The sequence below is a fragment of the Miniopterus schreibersii genome, assembly GCF_964146895.1.
Source record: "Miniopterus schreibersii genome assembly, chromosome: 14".
Taxonomy (NCBI): Eukaryota; Metazoa; Chordata; class Mammalia; order Chiroptera; family Miniopteridae; genus Miniopterus; species Miniopterus schreibersii.
The window spans coordinates 8,776,101-8,795,586 of NC_138114.1; the positions used below are offsets into that span (position 1 = coordinate 8,776,101).

The 19,486-nt window shown below is 47.6% G+C and overlaps 1 protein-coding gene across 2 annotated transcripts in view; it reads left to right on the forward strand.

Annotated features, from left to right (window-relative positions):
- Positions 1–19,486, forward strand: part of RASGEF1A (RasGEF domain family member 1A) — a 56,517-nt gene that overhangs the window by 7,885 nt on the left and 29,146 nt on the right. The gene's annotated exons all lie outside the window — the stretch shown is intronic.

The following is a 19,486-nucleotide window of genomic DNA, read 5'->3' on the forward strand; positions in this document are numbered from 1 at the left end:
TCAGGGCAGGAGGAGGGAGTGGGGGACTTTGGTTTAGAACAGTGATTAGAGCAGAGCTGGAAGGCAGAGCTTGAGTGAGGCCCGAAGGAAGGAGGGAGCAAGAAACCACAGTGAGATATGGCGGCAGGGGGCTCCCTGCAGAAGGAACAGCGAGCCCCATGCCCTGGGAGGGACAATGCTGGCGTGTCTGGGAATGCCAAGAGGGCCGGGGCCAGGGTGGGCAACAACGGTGGGCCGCTGCTGATGTGTCACCCTGGGGCGGGCCACCGGACTGTGACTGGCTGGGGTCTCACAGCACCTCACGGCTCATCCCTGTCCACGTGTGGACGGCTCCGACAGGTGCACCTCACCTACCACACAGCTGTGCCCTGGGGCTGCTGCCTGGGAGGAGGGTTGAGATGGGAGGAATGGCACTGGGTTTGGGGCGCCCTGGAAGGCACGAGAGGCGTGGCCTGTGCGTGGCCATGCGGGAAGGCCACTCGGGGTGCTCCACTCACCTTAACATTTTTTCTCATCCCCCCTCTCTCCCCCTCCCCCTCCTTAATTTACAAACCCTGGTGTATTTATTTTAATAGCATTCAGAAAGTAGAAGGGGTCCACGTAGAGCATTCCTCCCCATCCCCGTGTCTCCTCCCGGCCCCTCCCCGTGCAGCCCTGCGGCTGTGCCTGATGCCCCCTCACGGCTCCGGCCCACACGCCCGAGCGGTGCGTTAGTCCCATTCTGCACGTGCAGTGTGTCGCGGGCTGCGCACCTGGCTGTGGTCCCCTTCACAGCACCCCTTGGCGCCCAGTCTCCCTGTACGTGGAGCAGCCTTGCTGTTTTTGACACCTGCGTGGTCCCCCACTGGTGAATGTTTCTTAATCCATTCATCCAGACACCGAAAGCTGGCCATTCAGACCCTCTTTTTATCGGCAGTGCTTCAGTGAGCATCCTTGCACATGTGTCATTTTGCACACGTGTGAGCATATTGACAGGATAAAGCCTTAGGAATAGAATCGCAGGGTGAACTGGAGGTGCATTTTTCATTTTGATAGCCTTTGCCTAACTGTCCTCCATAGCCATGTTAACTTACTCCTGTTGTCGAAGTGTGTGAGCACCTGTTTCTCCACCCCCTTGTCTTGGCCTAATTGATGGGTGAGAAATGGTCTTTCCTTGCAGTTTTGTTAGCATTTTTCTTACTAAGAATGAGATCGAGTGCATTTCCATATGCATAAGAGCCACCTGTATTTTCTTTTCTGTGAACTGGCGTTAGTATTATCAACACTCTTTCTGTTGGGTTTGTGGTATTTTTCTTACTGATTCACAGAAGTGCTCTATAAATTAAGGAAACTGATACTTTGGAGTATGAGTAGCACATTTCCCCACCTAATTTATTGTGTGTTCATTTTGTTTGTTGTGGGTTTTGCATAAAGAATTTTAAAAATTTATGTAGCCAGAACCATGATTCTTTTTATGGTTTTGTAATATACTAGGTTTGAACCTTGCGAAATTACTGTCTCTGTAGGTCAGAAATGATTGCCTTCCAGTAACTTCATGGGGTTTTTCTGCTCAGGAGCTATAAGGAAATCCTCCTGTTTGTTCTCATAGGCTTCTGGTTTCATTTTTCAGATGTGAACATTTGATCCATCTGGTAGGGCTCCAGCTTCATTTTTTCCAGATGGCCGCCCATTTGTCCAACACCACTCATTAAATAACTACCATTTTCTCCACTGGTTTGAAATATTACCTTACCCGGTACTGAGCCCCCATGTGTTGGAGGTGGTTTCTAGATTTTCTTATTTGCTTCCTTGCGCTGACTGTATATTCATGTGCTGATGCCCTGTTTTAAATTTAATTGTTATTTTGAACATGTTCAACTAGAGACTGTAATAACGGGCCCCGTATCTCACTCTGCGGGTTCAGCAGCTCAGACGTCGCCCGCTTGCTTCACTGGATCATTTCTCTCCCTCCCTCCCTCCCTCTTTCCTTCCTTTTCCTTTGCTCTTGTTCTCCTTTTGGCTGAAGTATTGACACCAAATCCGTGACCTCTGTAGCTTGCGCCCGCGTCCCCGGCGTGGATCTCTAAAACAAACAGGCCGCTTTCTAACAAAACCACACCATCATTACCACCCGTTACAAAGTTAGCAGCCATTCCTCGCTATCACCTGACACCCGGTACATCCTCGGTTTTCCTTGTCTTGAAAACACCTTTTTACAGTTGGTTTGTAAAGTTGGTAACCAAATTAAGTCCATATGCGGCATCTGGTTTTTATTTTCCTCAAGCCTCTTTAACCTGAAGCAGCCCCTCCCTCTCCCACTACCGTTTTTTAGGCCATCGGCTGTTGAAGACCCTTGGCGAGTTGTCCGTAGAAAGTCCTGTTTTCGAGACTTGTGTGTCTGCTTCCTCACGATGTCATTGAACTAGTTCCTCCACTCCCAGGGTTTCCTCTAAATCAGTGCTGCCCTGTGCGTGGCGTGGCCGCAGGCGCCTGCCCGTCAGGTCTGGTGCAGCGGGTGGGAACGTGGGGGATAGACCCTCACTCCCTGGCATCATTCATTCCTCCTCCTGACAGTTCCAACCTTTGATAACCACTGTCCAAGTCAAGTGTGGCATCAAGGGTTTTCTTCCTACTTTTGTCATTTCTTCCACATGCATCTGAGGAATTCTTCTGTAAAGAATGCTTCCTCACCCACCAGGGCTGTTTGCTTCCCTGAAATCATTTTATTAAACAAAGCAGGATAAGTACTTACTTCTTCCCTTTGCCAACATGTGGCTCCCTCTGATCTTTGTCATTTGTACTTGTCTCCATAACTCGGCAGCTGTCCCCAACCACACGCCTTTTCACCAGGTGGCCTTTACCATTTTCCCAGGGACAGCTCCACATGTGCTGCAGCGTTCCCTTATCTGCTGGGACATTGAGGCCTTGCTAACTGTGCTAGTATTTACTGTGGTTATTATGGCCACTGACCAGTTCCTGGTCATGACATCACATCCATGGGGGTGGCCAGCCCAACCTGGCTTTCCCACCTACCCTAACCTGTTGGGGAAGCACCTTCCAGCAGCTGAGGCTTCCCCCAGAACCCTGGGTCTTATAGCAAAAATACCTGTGCACCTGGGAGGCTGGTGAAGAAGATGCATGGCGGGACCTGCCTGGGGTGTGGGGGGCAGTGCATTCCAGCTGTCTGTCCTTTCTCCCCCATGGATGTCATGGGTGTGAGCCATCTGTGCATTAGGAAGGACAGAAGGGAGGGAATTGAGGCTCCAATAGGCCCGTGATTGATTGAAACCAAAGAGGTGCATGGTTGAGAGCATTAGGGGTGTCAGACAGGTGGCACCTCCATGAGGTGGCAGATTCACAGCTGTAGGAGACGTTGGACTCAGAACACTGGGGAGGCAGGGCACACATGGGGTGCAGACAGGAGCTGGGTATTCACAGTAAAGGGCCCAAGGAGGTGGAAACCTGTGATGAAGGGTCTGGGCACTGGTCTAATGCAGCCTCTCCAGACACAGGCGGAGGCCTGTGGGGGACAGGGCAATGAGGGAGGGTCAGCCTGGCAGGGCCCTGGGCTCTGGACCCCAGTTCAGCACCCTGCCCCATCCATGCTGACTTTTGAGAGTATGAGCTCTGCCCCTGTCCTGCTGTGCCTCCTTCAGGGTGTGATGAAGTCCCTTGTGGGTGGGTTGATGCTGGGGTGGGTCTCGGACTCATTGACCAGAAGAACCCACTAGGGGCAGAATGCACACCTAGAAGGGGAGGCCCTTTGCAGCCCAGCCTCGACTGCACCGTCTGCTCCAGCGAAGTGCCTGGCTCAGAGTGGGGGCACTGTCAGCGATGGTTTAGTGGTGCCTGAGCGAGGGGTTCCAAGTGTTCAGGCAGCCTCCTCCCCCTGCCCTCCCCTGCCCTCCCCTGCCCTCCCCTGCCCTCCCCTGCCCTCCCCTCCCCTCCCCTCCCCCAGGCACCCACGGAGTCTGTTGAATGCGTGAACCGGCAGATGCTACCTGCTTCACAATGCGTGTGTTGAGGCCACAAATGTTGCCAAACAAGTGGCTGCCTGGCGTGCTACATGTGTGATTCTACACTGTGGGGGGAGGGGTCTGGAGGTGTGGGACCAATGACTGGGGTTCTGCTTGGTGGGGGGCCCGGGAGTGTCCCCTTAGGTGAAATGTTGAGGAGAGCAGCAGAGTGATGGATGAGGCCCCAGAGGCAGGAGGAAGTGCGTTTCTTGAAGCTCCCAGGACCTGTCCGAGTGCGTGTGGCGGTGTTGGAGGGGTGCAGCCAGCCAAGGCTTCCTGAAGGCCGGTGTTCCTCCCAGCGGCGTGGCCGTCCCCTTGAGCCACCTGTTTCCTAGCCCTGACCCCGAGGCAGCCTTGGCTGGTCAGGAAGGGCTCTGGGCTGTGCACAGTGCCTTCGTTCTCGTGCTTCCTGTGATTTTACATCAGTGAACCTCAGAGTGGGATCCCAGGACCAGCAGCATCAGCACCCCTGGGGCCTTGTTAGAAATGCAGATTCTCAGGCCCCACCACAGACCTCCTGAATCAGAAACTCTGGGGAGGAGCCACAGTGTGTTTTAATACACCCTCCAGGGGATTCTATTGCCCCATAGTCTGAGAACCACTTCTCAAGACCAAGCAGCCCAGCCCAGGGGTTCAGGACTGGACAAGAATAAGGCCCGTTCTTTTGGTTCTGGAACCTTCCTAGACCACAGCCTGCATTTCTGAGCCCACTGAGCCCTGCTGAGTGCCAAGCCTGCTCCCAGATGCTGATCCACCAGGGTCGGCCAGAACGTTGAGTCGAGCTGGGACTTGGATGCTTACTACGCTTGGCCTGGGTATCTGACCACCAGTGGGGCCACAGTGCAGGGACCTTTGAGTTCAACATAAAGCAGGAGCTTTTCTTTTCATCACATTTACTTTGGTTCCTGGAGAGCTGCCCAGTGGCTTTCAGCGACTCTCAGCATCAGTCACAGAATTATGGGGCAGAAATCTCCCCCAGACTGGGTGACTGCACCCTTGGGATGGCCCCTAGGGGCTGTGGTCCCTGCCTTTACCTCAAACCCTCTAGGGGAGGTTGGTGGCTGGCCTAGGGCCAGGAATGGGGAGCTCACTTCCCGGACCACACACACTTACTCAGACAATCACTCGGGTGTCACCGAACCCAGTTAGTCAGAGCATAGATGAGTTAGAGTTCCCGTAATTGGCACTCGGGCTGGGACCTCGGAAGGGTTTCCAGGGCACTGGGGGCCGACTCTCTTGCTGCCATCTCTCTCCCTGCCTGGAGCAGAACATGAGTGGCTGCGTTAGAGGGAGACTGCAGCTGGGAGGCCTTTGAAGGGACCCTCTGACAGAGGATCTGACGTTGAGTGGGATGAGAGGTGAGCGCTTCAGAGGGGCTTTCATGTGAGGTCTTTTCATTCCCACAGAGCCCCTGAGAAAAGGCTCTCCTCCAGTCCACAGGAGCACAGAGTGGGCTCAGAGAGGTGAGAAACCCGACGAGTTGTGCAGCAGTGAGGGTCAGAACCAGGACTCCGACCCTGTCTGGTGTCCCCAGGGTCTGACACTGAAGTCCTGGCAAAGCGCCATGTCCCTGGGCCAAGGCCTGCCTGGTCCTTAATGAACCTTGGCCCAGACTGGCCCTGCCCTGTGGCTGCCCTGACTGGAGCTGGGCGCAGCCTCTGTCCTGCTCTACCTGCCCCGCCCCCACCGCCTGTAACTGTGCCCCATCCAGCCCATACCTCCCACAAGTCACCACACCCTGGACTATGCCTCTTGACCCCCCCTTCCTCCCCACAGCTGGGCCACTCGCCTTCACCGTGCCCCTCCCGTCGGGGAGCATAATGCCACAGAGTCTAATGGGAGGAAGCTCAAACCCAGACCAGCAGTGACCTTTGGGGCCTTTTCCATGAGCCAGAGGAAGAGGGACAGGAAGCCTCTGCAGGGCCCCTGCAGGCCCTCCTCCCTCCCTCAGCCCTGCACATGGCTGGGGGACCCCGGAGACAAGCTGGTAGGCTTGCCCTCTTGCCACCTAGGTGCCAACATGGCTGTGGGCATGGAGCTCATCCAGGGCAGCCAGCAATGCCCCATGGGGTCAGGTGCTTGGGGGTGTGGGTAGAGGACGTTGTGATGGTGATGCCCAGGATTACATGGGCTTGCTCCATGTGGGGCATGGCGGGCACCCCTCCTGCACTCACTCATCCAGCCTCTTCATAACCCTACGAGGCAGGGCTGCTCCATCCCCATTTTACAGATGAGGAAACTGGAGGGGTTAAGGTGCTGGCCAGGAGGTGCAGAGGAGAAAGCGGTGCTGAGCCAGAGGCTCACCCCGCCCCACTTACAGCACCAGGCTCCAGGTGCCCCTGAGGTAGGAGTCTGGGCATTGCTTTTGACTTTGATCCTGACCAGTGTCCTGTGTCTTGGACAGACTGCTTTATATCTCAGACCTCAGTTTGCACTCCTGTGAAATGGGCAAGCAGCACTCCTCCCAGGAGTTACTGTGACAAGTAAATGACAAAGTTGTGATGTTTTAATCCTGGACATTCAGTCCTCAAGGGCACACTGAGCACCCACGAGTGGGATTGCAGGACTCAGGAGGCTCCATGAGGAGCAGCCCCGGCGCCCAGGAGCTTATAGTCTAAGAGAAGATGAGGAAGACAGGTCCTCCCAAACTTTCCTTGGCCTTTGGGCAAATTGGACAAAGGTTCAGCCGGGGACTGCAGCGGCTCTGGAGCCAGCTGTCCCCCCTCAGCCTGCACTGCTGTCCAGGACATCCCTGGAGGGGTCCAGGCTCAGGGTGGTGAGGAAAGGGTGGTGGCAGTGGGCAAGGGCAGGTGGGTAACTGGGGAAGTAAGGACATCAAAATGAGCCAAAGCGGGAGGGGTGGCCCTGGCCGGTGTGGCTCAGTTGGTTGAGCGCCGTCCCAGGCACCGTGGTCGCTGGTTCGATTTCCGGATTCCGGGTCCGGGCACATGCCCGGGGTTGTACAGCTGATCGAGGTTTCTCTCTCTCTCCCCCTCTCCCTTCCCCTCTCTCTAAAGTCGGTAAAAACACATTAAAAAAAGCGAGAGGGGTGGTGGTGCAGGCAGGGGTGGGCTCCTGGGAGGGGCCTGTGGCAGGTCAGTGACATTGGGAGGGTTTCCTGCGTTCCCATTTACTTCCCTCTGTGTCATTCCCACCTCAGCCAAGCCAGAGGGCCAGGGCTGGGCTGGGCAGGGCAGGGCTTTCCTCTGCCTGGGACTTCCCAGGAGGGCGCTGGAAACCCCAGTGACCTCTTGGTTTCCTCTCCAAATGCCTGGGAATTTGGCAGTCTGTGCCCAGGAGGAAAGTCCCCAACTTTCCCTGCTGTGCTTTATGGCCAGGGCTGCTGGGTCACAGCAGCCTCTGGTGGCACTGGGAATGGCCATGGGGGTCAGAGGCTCACTCTCCCATCTGTATGGGGCAGTGCTACCAGCCTCACCAGGGGGTCTCATGTGGTCAGACCCCAAAGGGGACATGCCAGGTGTCACTCGTATCCTTGCTTCTAGGCACGAAGAGGCTGCCTCTTGTGGTCCCTTCCTTTAGCCATGATTTTGGGGTTTCTAGGGAGAACCTCCACTTGAAGCTCACCCCATAGTGCCCTTGAGCTACAGTAATGGTTCCAGACTTGCTTTACCAAAAAACACTCTGCTTAGTAAACACAGCCTTATGGAGGGGCAATGCCAGGCTGCCCACTGAGCAGGGTCACCTGCTGGACCTCCAAGCACCACATCCACTCCTGCCGCTTAGGCTCAAGGGACTCCTTGTTGTGGCAATGGTGTGATTGGGCATGAAGGCGTCAGTCTGAGGCCCTCTGAGAAGCAGAAGCCAGTGAGACTAGACTAGAGGTACAAGAGAGAGAGGGAGCTGGACCGCTGCAGTGAGCCCTTAGATGGAGGGGATGGCGAGCCCGGATTCCAGACTGCAGCCTGAGGAAGTCCGGGCTGGGCCCTGAGCCCAAAGGAAAGGGGCCTCTTAGGGCTGTCTACCCTGGGCAGGAGCGGCAGGAGGCTGGGAGAGCCCCAGCGCTCTCCATGGGAGCAGCCTAAGGAAGTGTGGCCTCAGCATGCACCATGGCAGATCCATGGAGGGAGCTGCTGGGGACCATGAGCATGCAGGGTGTCTAGGACCCTTCACAACTATCTGGGTGCCATTGCTGTGGTTGAGAACACCAACACCGGGGTTTGCAATAAGTTTGCATTGCTCTGCATGACACCCAGGCACTACCAACTGAGAGTGAAGGGCCCACCCGGGAAGTGCCACAGAGAGAAGGCTCCAGGTCTGTGCATCCTGGCAGGGAATGGGGCCAGGGAGCAGCCACTGCGGGGGCTGTTCGGGGGGAGGGCTCAGAGCCACTGGCCGAAATGGGGAATCCCATCCAGGTGAGTCTGGGCCTTTACAGCCAAGTCACCATGTTTCCTTCTCCTTGAAGCAGTGGAAACCATTGAAATGTTTTAAGAAGTTGGGGCAGGCCCCCATCTATAGAGTGGTTAGCAGATGGGAGGGGCTGGGGGGTGGCAGTAAACCTGGCCTTGGGGATGTCAGTGCCACTCCCTGGGGGAGAGGGGATGGCTACTTGGACTAGGGCATATCCGTGGGGATGGACAGACAGACATGGTCAGATATGGGAAATGCAGAGCAGGCTAAACTGCCTGGGCAGGGCAGTGAGGGCCCGAGTGTCAGGGAGGGGTCTTTGCAGCTCTTCTAGGCCCTCAGCTGTAGTGTCCTGCTCATTACATGGATGCAGCTTCTCAAGTCTGTCTCTCTCTCTTACAATTGCTTCTTTTAAGATTCTTTTGTTGACTCATGGACACAGACAGCATTATGGTGATCACCAGAGGGAAGGGGGTGGGGGAGGTAGAAGACGGTAAAGGGGATAAATGGTGATGGAAGGGGACTGTACGTCGGGTGCTGAACACACAACACACAATACAATATACAAGATGATATGTTGTAGAACTGTATACCTGAAACCTGTGTAATTTGATTAACCAATGTCACCCCAATACATTCAATAAAAAGAGATTTCTTTGTTGCTTCAAGTATCTCCTTCCTCTGGGGTTGGTTCTTCCCTTGGCCATGTGGCCGGTTTCTTTCCTGCTGTCCATTCTTCTCTCGCCTGTTCCTGCCTCCTGTCCATTTTAAGGAGGGGTTCTGGGGGCCGGGTGAGTGCCCCTCTACCCTACAGACTACCCCGCAGCGTCTCTTCCCTGCCTGGAATTCCCAGGCAGACCGTGGGCAGGGAGCTGGGATGCATCGGCACTTGGCTGTAAGGCAGATTTTGGTGGAGGGGCCTGGCCGCCAGCTGCGCCATCCCTCCCCTTAGTGCTGGGACTCAGTGGGCTTTACCCCGGGCACCTGGCTGCACACCGGAGGCTTACTTAGAGGGGTGCCCTCTACGGGGTGTCTGCCCTGCCTCCCAGCCCAGTAATGACCTGCACTTGTCCTGTGTTGGGAGGACAGGTGAGCCCTCCGGGGGGGGGGGGACCTCCACATGGTCTTTTCTGTGTGCCAGCTTCTCCCCTGAAAGGTGGGGTTTCCTCTGTGGCTTTGTCTGTCCACCCTCAGCCATCTGCCTTCCGTTTGCCAGAAGTGTGAGTCACCTTGTCCACTGGTGACCCACCCTCTTCCACAGTTTTTCCTCTGTGCTCTTCATCTCGTGGAGGTTGGGAAGGTGAAAAGCAAGTGCATGTGCTCAGTCACCATCCTAAGCTGGAAGGCAGAGGATTTCTTCCTAAAGTGCTCTTATAAATCCATAGGTTTTGCTTCCTTTCTTTGGGCCTAAAGTTGCAACAGCCGCCTTACTTTCTCTCAAACCCACATCTGAGCATTGAGCAAACCCCTGTCTCTGCCTCAGGAAAGTCCAGAATCTGCCATGTCTCGTTCCTGCACTGCTGCTTCCAAAGTCAGCCCACCTTCCCTAGCACGTGGATTTTTGTGGGAGCTTCTAACTGGCTTCCTGATTCAAACCTGCCCCCCAGTGTGGTCTCCATAAATCAGTCAGAGTGGTTTAAATTAGATTGTGTCATCCTCTCAGATCTCCAGTGGGAAGTAAAGAGTGTGTGGATGTAGGAAAGAGGCAGGCAACACTGCAGAACGCGGACTCCAGGGTCTCAAGAGGAGCCTGTGCTGGGGTGTATCTGTGATGTGATCTTATTTGAAAATTGGGTCTTTGCAGAGGCCATAATGGTGGGCCTTAAATCCAGTGACTGGTGTCCTGATAAAGAGAAGCAGACAATAGAAGCATGGAGAGAAGAAGGTCATGTGACCACGAAGGCAGAGACTCACGCCATGCATCTGTAGGCCAAGGAATGCTGAGTATTGCCCGACCTCCAAATGCTAGGAAGAGGCGAGGAAGGATTCTTACTAGAACCTCAGAGGGAACATGGCCCTGCTGACACCTTAATTTCAGACTTCTAGCTCCCCAGACTATGAGAGAGTATGTTTTTGTTGTTTTAGGCCTCTCAGATTGTGGTAGGTTGTATGGTAATCCTAGGAAACGAATGCACTCCCTTTTATCCTGGCCTACAAGGCCCTGCAGGGTTTGCTCCCATCTCTTACCACCCTCACTCCACCCCAGCAACACTGGCCTTGGACAGGCCTTTTTCTTGAACAGGCCACATATGATTCTGCCCCAGGGCCTTTGCACTTGACATTCTCTTGGATCTACATGGAAACTTCATTCAGGTGTGGCTGAGAAGTCATCTACAGAGGGGGCCTTCCCTGCCTGCCTGGTTTTACCAGTAAGGCCCCTGCCTCCCCTGTTGACTCCTGGTGCTCCCTGACTGCTCTAGTTGTCTTCACAGCACTTACTCTCAGCTGGAATCTAGTTACTTCTTTGGTATTTGTGTCTTCCCTCTACCATGTAAGCCTCATGAGGGCCAGGACTTTGTCTGTTGTATTCACTACCATATCTCTAGTGCCTAGAATGGTGCAAGGCACAGTTGAATACAGGGGCAGACTCCAAACGGGTAATTCAAGGGAAAAATGCCTTTTTCCCCCACCTCAGTCTTGCTCATAATTAAAGAAATACAAATTGTCTGCAATGAGATCTTTATCACCTTGCTGTGAATGTGAGGGGAATTGGGTGCTGGCCTGGGAATGAAACTTGGGCTATCTCTTTAGTCTTTTTAAAATTGAAATATATAATTTATGTAACATAAAATTCACCCATTTAAAGTGACTAATTCAGAGTTTTTTTTTAGCATAGTCACAGGGCTATAGAACCATCACCATTATCTAATTCCAGTACATTTTAATTACCCCCAAAGAAACCCCTATACCCATTAGCAGCAGTTCCCCTTCCCCCACTTGCTAGCCCTTGGTGACCACTATCTATTTTATGACTGTGGATTTGCCCCTTCTGGACATCTCATGTCATACAGCATGTGGACTTTTGTGTCTGGTATCTTTTGCTTACCATGATGTTCTCAAGGTTCATACCTGAAGCATGAGCATCATTCCTTTTTATTGCCGTGTACTATTTCACTGTATGGACATACCACATGCTTATCTATTCATCAGTGGATGGACCTTAGGTTGTTTACACTTCGTGGCTAGTATGCGTTATCCTGCTATGAACATTTGTATGCAAGTTTTTATCTGGGCGTGAGCTTTCAAATATCTTGGCTATATATCTAGGACTGTAATTGTTGGTAATTCTTTGGTAACTATGTTTAAAATCTTAAGGAACTTCCAGACTGTTTGCCAAAGCAACCGCACAACTGTATGTTGTCAGCAGCATTGTACTGGAGTCCAGCTCCTCAACAGCTTCATTAACATTTGCTGTTACTCACTTTTTTTATTATAGCCATCTTAGTAGGTGTGAAGCAGTGTTTCATGTGGCTTTGATTTGCATTTTCCTAATAACTAATGATGCTGAGAAACTTCTTATGTGCTTATTTGTCATTTGAACATTTCTTTAGAGAAATGTCTATTCCAATTCTTTGCCCAATTTTAATTTGTCTTCTATTATTGATTTGTAAGAGTTCTTTATATGATATTACAACCTTATCATATATATGGTATACATATATTTTCTCCCATTTTGGAGGTTGCCTTTCTGTTTAAAAAAAAATATCTTTATTGATTTCAGAGAAAGGAAGGGAGAGGGGGAGAGAGAGAGATAGAAACCTCAATGATGAGAGTCACTGATCGGCTGCCTCCTGCATACCCTCTACTGGGGATGGAGCCCACAACCTGGGCATGTGCCCTGACCGGGAATTGAACCACGGTCTCCTGGGTCATAGGTGAATGTTCAACCACTGAGCCATGTGGGCTGGGCTGGAGGTTGCCTTTCAATATCTTTATAGTGTCCTTTGAAGCACAAATGTTTTTAATTATAATGAAGTCCAAGTTATCTCTTTTCTCTTTGGTTGCTTGTGCTTTTGGTGTCATATCTAAGAAAACAATGCCTAATCTGAGGTCCCAGAGATACACACCTGTGTTTTCTTCTAAGCGTTTTATGGTTTTAGCTTGGTCTTGGATCCATTTGGAGTTAATTTTTGTACATGGTGTGAGGTAGGGGTTCAACTTCATTCTTTTGCATATGGCTATTCACCAGTATCATTTGTTGGAAATATTATGTTTTCCCCCATGAATTATCTTGCCACCCTTGTTGAAAATCAATTATAGATGTGTAGGTTTGTTCCTGGCCTCTCAGTCCTATTCCCTTGGTCTATATGTCTATTCTTGTGCCACTATCATACAGACTTCATTACTGCAGCTTTGTAGTAGGTTTTGAAATGGAGAAAGTGTGTCTTCCAATTTTTTAAAAAAAAGATTGCTCTAGTTATTCTAGGTCCTTTGTATTTCCATGTGAATTTTAAGAACAACTTGTAAATTTCTGCAAAAAATAAAAAAAAAGCACCTAGAATTTTGATAGTGATCATATTGAATCTGAAGATCAGTTTGGGGAGTACTGCCATGTTAACAACATTGTCTTCCAATCTATGAACATGGGATGCCCTCCTATTCCTTTAAGACTAAATTAATCTCTTCCAACTTTGTTTTGTAGGTTTAAGTGTACAAGTCTTGTATTTCTTTTTTTAACTTTAATCCTAAGAATTTTTATTCTTTTTGATGCTGTTGTGAATGGAATTGTTTTCTTAATTTTATTTTCAGATTGTTCCAGTATATAGAATTACAACTGAACTTTGTATATTGATCCTGTATTCTGCAGTCTTGCTGAACTTATTTATTAGTTCTAATAGTTTGTGTTAGGATTTTGGTTAGGATTTTCTATGTACAAGATTATGTCATCTGGAAAGAGAGGCTGTTTTACTTCTTCCTTACAATGTGATATCTTTTATACCTTATATATCGCCTAGTTGCCCTGGTTAGAGCTTCCAGTGCAATGGTGAGTAGAAGTTGAGATCTTTTTTTTAAATGCAGATGTTTACAGCTGTAAGTTTCATCTAAGCACTGTGTTACCTGGATTCCATAAGTTTTGGTATATTGTACCTTCATTTTCATTTATATTTAGCGCTTTAAAATTCCCCCTGTGATTTTCTTCTTTTTCCTGTGGTTATTTAGGAGTGTGTTATGTAATTTTCATATACATGGTAGTAGAGCAAAAGTAGTTTTACAGCTGTGAGTACACAAAATACAGAATTTATTCTTGTATTTATTAGTTATTGTATTATTTTCCATATGAACAACTGTAAACCTACTTTTGCCCACCCCTGTATTTGTGAATTTCCAAGATTTCTTTCTGTTACTGACTTCAGCTATTCCATTGTGGCCACAGAACATACTTTGTATAATTTCAGCTATTTTAAATTTATTAAGACTTAGCATATAGTCTGCCTTGGAGAATGTTTCATGTGCGCTTGAGGAGAAATGTATTCTTTAGTTTGTTAAGTGTTCTATTCATGTCTGTTAGGTCTAGTTGGTTTATAGTATTGATCAAGCCTTCTGTAGCCTTACTGATCTGTCTAGTTGTTTTATCCATTATTGAAAGTGGGGTATTGAAATCTCCAACTATTTTTGTTGAATTGTCTATTTTCTCCTTAATTCTATCAGATTTTGCTTCTTAAATTTTGGGGCTCTGTTATTAGGTGCATACATTTTAAATTGTTATAGCCTCTTGATTGACTCTTTTATCATTATAAAATGTCCTTTGTTTCTAGTAATAATTTTTTTCTTAAAGTCTGTTTTGTCTGATGAAGTTTATGTTATCTGATATTAAAGTCTATTCTGTTTGATAGAGCCATTCCAGGTCTCTTTTGGTTACTGTTTACATGAGATATCTTCTCTATTCTTTCACTTTCAACCTGTTTGACTTTGAATCTAAAGTATGCCCCTTGTAGAAAGCATGTAGATGGAATCATGCTTTTAAATCTATTTGCCAACCTCTGACTTTAATTGTAGTATTTAACACATTTACACTTGATGCAGTTACTGATAAAATAAGTTTACTATTTTTCATGTTATATCATTTTTGTTCTTCTGTTCCTTCATTATTGCCTTCTTTTATGTTGAATGGATATTTTTTAGTACCATTTAAATTCCCTTGCCATTTCTTTTACTATGTATTTTTGAGTTGTTTTCCTAGTTGTTGCAGGTTACCATTAACATCTTAATTCATAACAGTATTGTTCAGATTAATACCAACTTAATTTCAGTAGCGTATAAATACTTTGCTCCTCTGTAGCTCTGTTACCTCCTCTCTCCGTTGTGCTGTTATTGTCATAAAATTTACATTTTTATACCTTGTGTTCTCATCAGCACATATTTATAATTATTGCTTCATGCAGTTATGTTTTGACTTAGATGGGAGAAAAATAAGAATTACAGGCACAAATTTATTTAAATTGTCATTTATGTTTACCTATATAGTTACTTTTACTGGTGCTCTTTGTTGTTGTTTTTTTAAATGTGGATTTGAGTTCCTGGCTAGTGTCCTTTCATTTCAACCAGAAGGGTTGAGCTCTTTAGGAGTAATTTTAGGATAAATATCCTAGTGACGAGTTCTCTGTTTTTATGTATCTGTTCAATTTCTCCTTTGTTTTTGAAGAATAGTTTTGCTGCATGAAGAATTGGTGGCTGAAATCTTTTCTTTCAGTACTTTGTATGTAATCCCACGGCTTCCTACCCTCTGTGGTCTCAGATAGAAAATATACTTGGAGCTTGTTGAGCTTTTCAGATGTGTAGATTAAAGTTTTTCATCAAATTTGGAAAGTTTCAGCCATTAATGCTTCAGATATTCTTACTGATCCTGTCTCTCTTCTGTTTCTGACTCCCATTATACATATGTTGGTGTGCTCTGTTTATTTTTCTTCATTGTTTTTAGTTTCTGTTCCTCAGACTAGATGACATCAATTGACCTATCTTTAAATTCACTGGTTATTTCTTCTTGTTCAAATCTGCTGTCGAGTTCCCCTAGTTAAATTTTTATTTTAGTTATTGTTGTTTTCAACACCAGAATTTCTGTTTTTTAAAAAATAATTTGTACCCCTTTATTGATATTCTCTATTTAGTGAAGCATTGTTTTTCTACTTTCCTTTAATATTAAACATGGTTTCCTTAAATGTTTACAGTTTTACTGAGATATAATTGATATGTAACATTGTATATGTTTAAGGTGTACAACATGACTTGATATATGTATATATTGTGAAACGATTACTACAGTAAGTTTAATTCACATTTCTCATTTCACATAGATGTGATTTTTCCCATGTAATGAGAACTTTTAATATTTACTATCTTGACAACTTTTACATATACTATAGAGTATTGTTAACTATAGTCATCATGTTATACATTACATCCTCAGAACTTACCTTACTGGGAGCTTGTACTTTTTGACCACTTTCACCCAATTCTCCCAACCCCTTTCTCCCACCACACCTCCTGCTTCTGGCAACTCAAAATCTAATCTTTGTTTCTATGAGTTTAGTTTTTTTGAGATTCCACGTAGATGTAAGATCATACAGTTTTTGTCTTTCTACGTCTGACTTATTTTACTTAGCATAACACCCTCAAGAGCCATCCATTTGTCACAAATGGCAGGATTTCCTTCTTTTGTGTGTGTGTGTGTGGCTGAATGTATTCCAGAGTGTGTGTGTGTGTGAGTGACATTATCACATTTTCTCTATCCATTCATCCGTGGATGGATATTTAAGTTGTTTCCATGTCTTGGCTATTGTAAATAATGCTGCAGTGAATATAGGGTGCAGATATCTCTTCAATATAGTGACTTTTGTTTCTTTTGGATATATACCCAGAAATGGGATTGCTGGATCATATGGTAGTTCTATTTTTAATTTCTTGAGAAAACTCCATACTGTTTTTATAGTGTCTGTACCAATTTACATTCCCATCAACTGTGCACAAGGGTTCCCTTTTTCCACATCATCAATCTTCAATAACATTTGATTTCTCTTGTCTTTTTGAGGAAGCCATTTTGACAGCTGTGAGGTGATATTTCAGTGTGGTTTTGATTTGCATTTCCCTGAGGATTAGGAATGTTGAGCACCTTATCATGTACCTGTTGGCCATTTGCATATCTTCTTTGGAAAAAATGTCTGTTCACGTCCTTTGCCCATTTTTTCATTGGATTATTTGTTTTTTGCTGTTGAGTTATATGAGTTCCTTATATGGTTTGGATATTAACCCCTCATCAGATGTGTGCTTTGCAAATATTTTCACTCATTCCATAAGTTTTCTTACTTAATTTCTTTGAATATACTTAAAATAGCTGATTAAAAGTTTTGTTCAGTAAGTCAAATTTACTTCCTAAGGGTCAGTTGTGATTGCTTTTTTGCTTGTGAGTCATATCTTGTTTTTTTTTATGCCTCTTAATTTTTTTGTTAAAACTGGACATTTAAAATGCGGCAACTCTGGAAGTTAGATCCTCCCTCCTCTTCAGGGTTTGTGGTTGATGTTTTTGATGTTTTACTTTTCAGAATTAATTCTGCAAAGTCTGTATTCTTTTGTTGTGTGTAGCCACTGTAGTTTCTGCTTCATTATCTTAGCTGTCATTTAATAATTGGTCAGAGATTTTCCTAAATGCTTGGAATCAATAAGTCTCCCGGTCTCTGCCCAGAGGCTCTGTGTGCGTGGTGGAACACACCCCCTCTCAGTGGGGTAGTTGGGAACTCTGCCTTAGTCTTCATTTCCTGTCTGCACAGAGCCTCGAAGCCAGCCAGAGTGAGAGCTAAGGATCTACTCAGGGCTTACGTAAGCATGTGCACATGCCTGGGCATACAACACGTGTGGCCTTCTGGATTTCAGGAATACACTGCAACTTTTTCAAGCCCCTATGACATCTCTTTACTGAGCTTTGTCTTTTAAGCTTTTTAATTAGTTTATTGTTTGCTCCAACTGTTATCTACTGCCACAGGCAGCTGTGAAGTTAAATGCCTGTAATTGTTCTGACAATCAATCCTGGAGAATAGGCTTTTTGTACTAGGTAAACTCTGAGTCAGGTCAAATACAGACGTTCTTGCAAATGGGATCTTCCAGGAAACTAGTGGAAATAATGACAATTTTCTGGGAATGAGACCTTGAAAGAACTTCAGCCCTATTCAACTCCCCACAGTGGCTCCCTGGCTTTTCATGACAAGTTTGGAGTTTTATTCTTCAAGGCACTGGGAGCTAATGGGGGGTGGGGGAGGGAGGGACAGACACTAGGGAAAGTTAACGCACCACAAAGCTTATGATTCTTACTGAGATTCAGTTGGGTTTTTTGGTCAATAAATGCTCCCTAATTTACTTCAATCCCCGGATTAATTTCCAAAGATCTAAAAAAAAAAAAAAAAGATTCTGATCAGATTTGCTAGTTTTCTTGTTGCTTTTATGGGACAAGAGAGGGTGTTTGGAGGTGCTTACTCGACTATGGCACTGACATCTGGCCATGCTCTGAGAGCACGTCTGTGATCTCTCTTCCAACTTAAAATGCACATAGTATTTGATCCAACACATCCAATTTCAGGAGTTTATTCTTCAAATATGGTCATATGTTTGACTAAAGACAAGAGAGTTCCTTGAAGAATATTTGTGGTCACCATATCACACCTGAGTGCCTTTGGCTAGGGCACTTATCATGCCTGTGACAGCCCAGCCACCCAGCAAAATGCGCTGCAGCTGTTATAGAATGTGAGGAGTTGCCCAGAGAAAAGAGCAAATTGAGAACAGTGTGTGAGGAGTGAACCCTTTAGATCACAAAAGGAAGCCTATATACACATATAAATAATTTCACGAACACAGAGAAATTTTGGAAGGTTGCACACAAGAAACTTAATAGTGGATATGTCTGGGGAGGGGCTGGAGCCTGGGGTGGGAGGGAACATACTTTACTTTGTATATACTCTTTTGTATTGTTGAGTATTTTCTCATGAGCATATATTGCATTTTCAATTTTATAATGGGTAAAATAAACAATCGAAGCAGGCACATAAATGTGTAAATGTACGGATGAGCCCTGCACAGGTAGGTCCGGTCTCCCTCTCTTCCCTGGGGCCCTGGTTCTAGCTGGGAGAAAGAACTTCTTCACAGGCCATTGCCACCACTCAGGGGTGGCAGTGGGGGTTTAAGCTGCCCACAGGGACTCCCTGAGACAATAGTGTGGACACCTTAGGGACCAGATGTCCTGCAAGGTTGTGGGACAGGGCTGAGTATGGCAGGGTGCCTGGCAGGCTTCTCCAGGGCAAGATCCTAGGGCTCACCCTTTTTGGTGTTCTGGAACCATCTGAAGGGGTGGGGTGGCTATGCAGGCCCAGGGCCCAAGTGCCCAGACTGGTCCTGGCAATGTCTCAGGTCACCTGCCGAGGCCACTAGAGCTTTGTAATCCTCTAGCTGGCCTCAGATGAGAAGCAGACGCAGCAGGGGGAGAAGGAGAGTATGAAAGTTTAGGGGCTGACATGCCAGCAGCCTGCAGCCTAGGCCATTTCTTTCTTTTTTTTTTTTTAATGCTCACCCAAGGATATTTTTTAAAATTGATTTTAGAGAGAGAGAGGAAGGGATAGGGAGAGAAAGAGAAACATCAATTGGTTGCCTCCTGCACGTGCCCCAACCAGGGATCGAACTCGCAACCTAGGTGTGTGCCCTGACCAGAAATCGAACCTGAAACCTTTTTGGTGTACAGGACGATGCTCCGACCAGCTGAGCCACCCGGCCAGGGCAGCCCTGGCCATTTCTGCCTGGTGTCCCCTCTCCCCCCCTGCCCACCTACAGCGGCTGTACAAGGCCGTGGTTAAAACTGCAGGTCCTCAAGCAGTGAGAGCTGATTTCCAGTCCTAGTAGAGAAAGTGGGGTGGGGACAGACTCCAAGAGAAGGCAGCTGTCTCCAAGCTCCTGCACCGTGCATGCCAGGGAATGGGCCCAGCACAGCCCCCGTCCTCAAGACAGAAATACCTGTCCATCAAGACTCCGCCTGGTGGTCAGCCTTGTGGCTGGAGAGACCGCCCGCAAAGAAGAAGGGGAGCCAGGAGGCGGGACAGCTGTCTCCTAAAGCTCCTGGGCAAAGGGTGGGCGCCCTGGACCCGCCTGGA